Below are 8,170 nucleotides of genomic sequence, written 5' to 3'. Positions count from 1 at the left end.
TGCTGGGCTGGAAGAAGCACAAGCTGAAATCAAGATTGCTAGGAGAAATATCAGTAACCTCAGATATGCAGATGACACCACACTTATGGCAGAAAGTGAAGAGGAACTCAAAAGCCTCTTGATGAAAGTGAAAGAGGAGAGTGAAAAGTTGGCTTAAAACTCAACATTCAGAAAACGAAGATCATGGCATCTGGTCCCATCACTTCATGGGAAATAGATGGGGAAACAGTGGAAACAGTGTCAGACTTTATTTTTCTGGGCTCCAAAATCACTGCAGATGGTGACTGCAGCCATAAAATTAAAAGATGCTTACTCCTTGGAAGGAAAGTTATGACCAACCTAGACAGCATATTCAAAAGCAGAGACATTACTTTGCCAACAAAAGTCCATCTAGTCAAGGCTATGGTTTTTCCAGTGGTCATGTATGGATGTGAAAGTTGGACTGTGAAGAAAGCTGAGTGCCGAAGAATTGATGATTTTGAGCTGTGGTGTTGGAGAAGACTCTTGAGAGTCCCTTGGACTGCAAGGAGATCCAACCAGTCCATCCTAAAGGAGATCAGTCCTGGGTGTTCTTTGGAAGGAATGATGCTAAACCTGAAACTCCCAATACTTTGGCCACCTCATGCGAAGAGTTGACTCATTGGAAAAGATTCTGATGCTGGGAGGGATTGGGGGCAGGAGGAGAAGGGGATGACAGAGGATGAGATGGCTGGATGGCATCACTGACTTGATGGACGTGAGTCTGAGTGAACTCCGGGAGTTGGTGATGGACAGGGAGGCCTGGTGTGCTGCAATTCATGGGGTTGCAAAGACTTGGATTCGACTGAGCGACTGAACCGAAACTGAACTGAAAGTGCTGATGAGTGTTACCATGTCCCTTCCCAATCAAATCTTGTTTTGTGTTTTCCCAGCCGCATGAGTGCTGTGTCCCACACCTCATGGGCCAAGCCTCCTGGGCACTGGGCCTTAAGCCATAGGGCTACTCTGGCTGTCCCTAAGTCTTGCCTGCTAGCCCTTCTCAAAGTCTGGCCTTTTTTTGTGTCCTGCTATCCCAACTGCCTCCATTGCTTCACTTACTTCATGCTCATACTTTCTGAAAATCCCTCCTGCTGTTATTTCCAGATGTGGTACTTCACACTTCAGCTCATCCTACCTTCTAGTGTCATCTTAAATTCTTCATGGAACTTGGTGAGGTATGAAGATATACTTACCTTTAAAATATATTTTCTTTTTTTATAATTACTAATTTTCTTAGCATTATTTTTTATTGTTTATTCCCAACTGCACAGCATATTAAAGGTTGGAGGGCCTGGCTTTGCCAGTGTCCCATAAAGTTAAGGAAGCACTCTTGATATATGTACTTATTTATTCAAGTTGTACCTAAAATATTTTCAAGCACTCATCTTATCGTGTTACTACGTGGGAAAATGCTTGTAGTTACCTCTCATCCCAGGCCACAGTCCACACTTACTGGTGTGCTATTGGAGGTCTTCCAAGAACACACTCTAGTATTTTTTTCATTCTTTTTTTTTTTTCATTGAGACACAGTTTATTGAGATATCTTTATTGAGATACGGTTGACATACAACATTTTGTACTTTCGTACAGTGTGAGGATTTGATATAACTCATTAGCATTATTTTTTTTTAATTTCTTGCTTTTTAATTAAATGATAATTGCTTTACAGTATTATGTTGGTTTCTGCGATACATCAACCTGAATCAGCCATAGGTATACATACGTCCACTGTCTCTTGAACCTCTCCCCCACCTCCCACCCCATCCCACTGATATAACACTTTAGTATTATTAATAGGCGGGGGTTCTCTTTCTTCTTCCTCCTTCTCTTCTTCTTCTCTACCTCCCATTCTAATTGACTAAATAATTATCTATCACCTAGAGAGGCAGGTCAGTAAATGAAGACACGAAGCCGGTGGCAGTGGGGGTTACAGAGACTGGAGGGAGGAGCCCCATCCCAAGGGAACAGATAGCATCTACTGCTCTTTCCATTGTTTCCATGTGGACTGTGGGTTCAATGTTGTCAAATTGTTATCTTTTTCAAGAGAATTTGGGCATCTGTTTCAGTTAGGGCGCCACACTTCCACTGCAGGAGGCACAGGTTCCATCCCTGGTCAGGGAACTAAGATCCTGTATGCCACGCAGCCGAAAAAAAAATAATAATAAAATTAGCAACCAATTAAAAATCTTTTGAACCCTGTGACACTAAGCAGAACAACTGTGAGCTGAATCTGGCCTGTGGGTTCCTAGTTTGCCCTTTTACTGTCCAGAAATCCTCTCCAAGCTCCTCCATGTTCCCTGATACCTTGTGTTTTCCTGGCTCTTCCTTTTGTTCTTCATGTCCCACTAGCTGGACTGCCCAACCGCGTTCTCTCCATTGATCCACATCCTAACTCCTACCTGATCTTGAAGGTCAAACTCAAAGTCTGCTGTGTGGCATGGTTGGCTTTTCAGCAGCAAGCAGGAAAATCCAGAATCAGCAGTGGGTTGACAGGTGGTCTAGACAGCAAATCCTGGGAGGTCATCCAAGGCAGGGATCACATTCCCAATCTACATGTCCAGGGAACAGGGAGCCAGGGGACAAGGGGTTCAGTGACTTGGGCGAAGGAGTCTGAGCAAGTCCTAGACACAGGACACAGAAGATTGGAATGAAGCTTGATAATAGTTCCAAGACAACAGCTTTTAAAAATAAAATAGGATTCTCTAGTTTTTGAAGGGAAAGATAAAAGGAAGGGCAACTAACCTATTCTGTCCTAGGTATGTCTCAAAGTCATACTGCAGTTTAGAGAAATCAGATAGCTTATTCATATCATACAGCTAATAAAATGCAGGGCGAGAGTTTAGATTTTCTGTTTCTTGGAGCTTGAGCTTCAGCATCAGTCCTTCCAGTGAATATTCAGGGTTGATTTCCTTGAGGATTACTGGTTTGATCTCTTTGCTGTCCAAGGGACTCCTCAAGAATCTTCTCCAGAACCATAATGTGAAAGCCTCAGTCCTTGGGTGCTCAACCTTCTTTATGGTCCAACTCTCAAATCCGTACATGACAACTGGAAAAACCATAGCTTTGACTATATGGACCTTTGCTGGCTAAGTGATATTTACACTGTCTAGGTTTGTCATAACTTTCTTTCTAAGAAGCAAGTGTCTTTAAATTTCATGGTTGCAGTCACTGTCCGCAGTGATTTTGGAGCTCAAGAAAATAAAATCTGTCACTGCTTCCACTTTTTCTGCTTCTATTTGCTATGAAGTGATAGGACCAGGTGCCATGATCTTAAGTTGTTTTTTTTTGGCTGTGCCAGTTCTTCATTGCTGTGCAGGCTTTTCTCTAGCTGCAGCAAGTGGGGACTACTCTCTAGTTGGTGCGCCAGCTTCTCATTGCTGCAGAAGGAAATGGCACCCCGCTCCAGTGTTCTTGCCTGGAGAATCCCAGGGACGGGGAGCCTGGTGGGCTGCCGTCTGTGGGGTTGCACAGAGTCGGGCATGACTGAAGCGACGTAGTAGCAGCAGCAGCAGCAGCAGCTTCTCATTGCAGTGGCTTCTCTTGCTGTGGAGTCCAGGCTCTAGTGCATGCAGGCTTCTGTAGTTGTAGTTCCCAGGCTCTAGAGCACAGGCTCAATAACTGCGGCACACGGGCTTCGTTCCTCCGTGGCATGTGGAATCTTTCTAGATCAGGGACTGAACCCGTGCCTCCTGCATTGGCAGGCAGATACTTTACCCCTGAGCCACCAGAGAAGCCCTTAAGTTTTTTGAATGTTGAGTTTCAAGCCAGCATTTTCACTCTTTTCTTTCACCTTCATCCAGAGGCTCTTTAGTTCTTCTTAGGGAGGCTCTGAAAGCAAGGGTGGGGGATGTGCATCTTGGGCTGTGCTCTGTTTGCCAAGATATCACAGAGCAACTGGGGTGTGAGGTCAGTGTCTTGGTTTGAGACCAACCAGAACAGAAGTATTAAAAATGAAGGCTCTGCAACGTTTAAATACATGCAACAAACATCAGTTCAGTTCAGTCGCTCAGTCGTGTCTGACTCTTTGTGACCCCATGAATTGCAGCATGCCAGGCCTCCCTGTCCATCACCAACTCCCGAAGTTCACTCAAACTCATGTCCATCGAGTCGGTGATGCCATCCAGCCATCTCATCCTCTGTCGTCCCCTTCTCCTCTTGCCCCCAATCCCTCCCAGCATCAGAGTCTTTTCCAATGCGTCAACTCTTCGAATGAGGTGGCCAAAGTACTGGAGTTTCAGCTTTAGCATCATTCCTTCCAAAGAACACCCAGGTAACCAATGAATATGCTTCCTTCACTAGATACTGCTTTCCGGTGCCCATAAAATGAGCAATGATGTTTAGCCCTCAGACCAGAAATCTCCAAAAATGATATGAAATATGTATCCTTAAGCCAACTGGCAGAAACCAGTCACTTCTATGGGTTTCTTTGACTAAATGTCATTCTAGCTTCCTCTGTGATTCCTTTTTAAGACCTCACATTTTATAGCAAAGGTCATCAGACCCCTTCCTAGTCCAAGAGAAAGAAACAGAACTGCTTTTAAGTATTTAAAATCTCTATATTTTCTCAGTTTGTGCAGAAAAATAGGGAAGAAATGCGGAGCTTTTTCATGGAAATTAAGCCGGGCTTTTCTTAGACCTCTGTGTTGTCATCTTTGCCTGTCATAGAAGTAGGTTCTGGGATCAAAGTGTTTGTGCAAATACTTTTTCTGGGATCTGTATACAGTGGAAAAGCTTAAAGGTAAAATTTCTTTAAATGCCATTTACCCTGCCCCCCTCCTTTTTGAGATATTGTGTTCAGCCTTGAAGCTGATGTTGTAGTAACACCAAACTGCCTATTCTTGCCAATACATGTCACCATTGCTCCAGCTTTGTACTTGCTCTTCCTTCTGCCTGGGACAGCTGTTGTCAACCATTGCACTTTCTTCCCTGGCTCATTCTTTTGTTGTTGTTGTTTAGTTGCTAAGTTGTGTCTGACTCTTTGTGACCCCATGGACTGTAGCCTTCCGGGCTCCTCTGTCCGTGGTGTTTCCCAGGCAAGAGTACTGGATTGGGTAGCCGTTTCCTTCTCCAGGGGGTCTTCGGACCCAGGGATCAAACCCATGTCTCTGTTGCAGCCTGATTCTTTACCACTGAGCTACCTGGGAAGCATGGCTCATTCTTATGTCAAGATTCAGCTCGGGTGTCATCTCCAGGAATTCTGAGCCTCCAGGTTGATGTCATTGCCCCTTCTGTTTGTTCTCACCGCACCCTGAGCAAACCTCCGTCTTAAACCTTAGTATAGACACTCCTTGAAAGCAAACTATTAATAAAAATGATGACTTATATAACTATCCTTTTATTTTTCTTTTAAAAGCCATAATATTGGCCAATTTCCAAGCTTTAGGTTTAAATCCTTAATGGAAAACATGTAGCTTTGTGCAATGCCCAGTATCATTATTATTTTGTCTGCTATTAAACATAAATGATCTAGATGAAGATTCTAAGTCCTTAAGCACACCATGATGCTGAGCAAATATGGACTGGTGTACACATTGTGAAAATTTGCCTCATCTGCTTTTGTGTGTCTTTTGTGTGTTCCTTCCTTTACTAACCCCTTATGGTCTCTGTTGAGGTTTCCCTGGTGGCTCAGATGGTACAGAATCTGTCTGCAATACAGGAGAATCAGGTTCAATCCTTGGGTCGGGAAGATCCCGTAGAGAAGGGAATGGCTGCCCACTACAGTGTCCTTGCCTGGAGAATTCCATGGACAGGGGAGCCTGGCAGGGTCTCAAGAGTTGGACACGACTGAGTGACTAATACTTTCACTTTTCGCTATGGTCTTTGTTAAACTATATTTTCTTTCTTCTGATTTCTGAAAAGTAGTTCCTTGTTTATGCTGTTTACTGCCACTTTAAGGATTTTTGTTTCCAAGATTACACCAAAGGAAACAATTTCCACTTTAACAACCATATATGAAAACCATGTACCTGTCACCCAGTGAAGGCTGATATCCAGGCTGTGAGCATTTGCCCTAACAGTAATCATAATAGTTTATATCTGTACCAGCAGGTCTATGAGATAGGAATTGCAATTGTGCCTTTTTACAGATTCAGAGAACTTAATAACTTTTCCACCATCGTGCAAGTTATAAACGCAGAGCTGGGTTTAAGAACAAATCTCCTCCAGATTCCAGAACTTATGTTTTAAAATTTTTAACTGTTTGATTTTGCAATAAAAGAAGGATAGATTAATGTGGGGAGGTCCTGTGCAACTGTCACCCCATCTCCCCCAATTTGACATCCTGTCTCACTGTAGTCAACATCAAAACCAGGAAATAGTTTAGCATCCCTTCATGTGGTAAACTAAAGTCACTGATTACCATAGACTTTTAGTTAAATATGGCTTTTGAATGAGAATAGCTTCTTTATATTGTAAAGCCTTCTTTTAAATAAACAACTCATTATTACCATGATACACACTGAAGAAGAATGTGGTTTAGATCATTAGTTCTTAACCTTTTAAGTTAGATATATTTTAGAAGGCAATGCAATGTGGACCTTCCGGGCAAAAAAGATCCATGCACGCATATGTACAAAATCATGGTTTCCTAAACATCCTCTATCTCCACCCCTCAAAATATGCTGAGACTTAGATTAAAAACTTCTGGTTTATGAGCAGCATTTAAGGAAGTCACATTTACTTAATCTGAAACAGTCTTTCTTAGTGCTTTTTTATTTTTTCCCAACTCTGCTTATAGAGAAGCCTCCAAACTCTCTTATTACTCTTTTGTTGACATTTAAAAGGCTGAAAGTTCCTTGGGTTTTCTACAACTCTTGGTGGCTTAGGGAAAAACTGTTTCCAACATTATTGCTCTTATGAACACACTTTATCTGGGTCTGCTTTCGTGTGCATAGAAGTCCTTTGGTCAATAACTTTTAAGTTGCCATTCCCTTTTCAGGTCATCACCAGAACTTGAGTAATCTGGGGTCCTGGCTCTGGAGTTAGGGATCAGGCCTGGGATCTCTGAAGCCCAGCTATATACGAGAATGTCACTGAGAGCTTCTGTCAGTTTTGAGCCAGCTGCCAGGACCCTGGAAATGTATTTCCACTGTCAGGGCTCACCCAGAGAGTGCAAGGTAACAAGTCAGATGTCAGAGCTGCAACCTGGAAGGAGAAGGGTAGATATATATCTATATATATAAGTCAGGCTGATGGTCTGGCCAGAAGGGTAGGACAAATCTTTCATTGTGAGGAAGATTATTGCCTTAATCATAAACCTCTTATATGCTTCCTGCTGAGGTAAAGCTCAGAGGCGTGTTCTTCTGCCGGAAGCCAAGAGTTCAGCAAGCCAAGAACCCACAAGGAAGTGGTCATACCTGGAAATGTGTGGGTGAAATTAAGGGCTGATGCTGACACTTTGCATGAGGAATTGGCTGTATTTTGCGCTCAATTGGCTAAGGCAGAAGAAAGCCAAAATACTTTCACTGTGTATCAGCTACCTGATTTTTATGATGATCTTTTTCCAATGAGAAGAAGTTTCACACCAGCTCTACCACTTTTTAAGTTTTCTGTCTGCTGATGAATGCATTTTATTTTGCATACAGTTGGCTTTTTACTGCCCTGAATAATTCTGTAGCCTGGTTGTTGAAAGAGACTAGTTGAATAAACTGCTTTCAAAGGTATGGTATCCATTTCCTCCTCGTGAATTTGTCTACTTAAGACGAAGTCTTTTACTGTGGTTTGTTTGCACTGTCAAACCAAGTATTTGACCCAAGAGGAGAATGAAGATTGGAAGGAGGGAGGGTGGTCCTGGGCTAGTGTCTGTTTCTAACTTTGTGAAGTGCTGTGTTGGGGTCCCCTGTTGTTGAAGATCTGCCTCAGTTTTATAACAGGAATCAGACTCTTACACCTACCATGCCAGACACTGTGCTAAACACTACAAATAATCCTCCCAACAACCCTAAAGTTGGCTCTCTTTTTTGGCCATGCTATGTGGCATTCAGCATCTTAGTTCCCTGACCAGGACTGAACCAGCAGTGGAAGCACGGAGTCTTGACCCCTGGACCACCAGGGAAGTCCCCTAAAGTTGGCTGTGTATCCGTGAGGAAACTAAAGGTCAAAGAAATAAACTAACTTGACCAGTGTCAACAAAACTAGTCAGTGAAGAAAAAGG

The sequence above is a fragment of the Bos mutus genome, chromosome 6 (genome assembly GCF_027580195.1).
Source record: "Bos mutus isolate GX-2022 chromosome 6, NWIPB_WYAK_1.1, whole genome shotgun sequence".
Classification (NCBI taxonomy): domain Eukaryota; kingdom Metazoa; phylum Chordata; class Mammalia; order Artiodactyla; family Bovidae; genus Bos; species Bos mutus.
Note: the sequence above shows the minus strand (reverse complement) of the source record.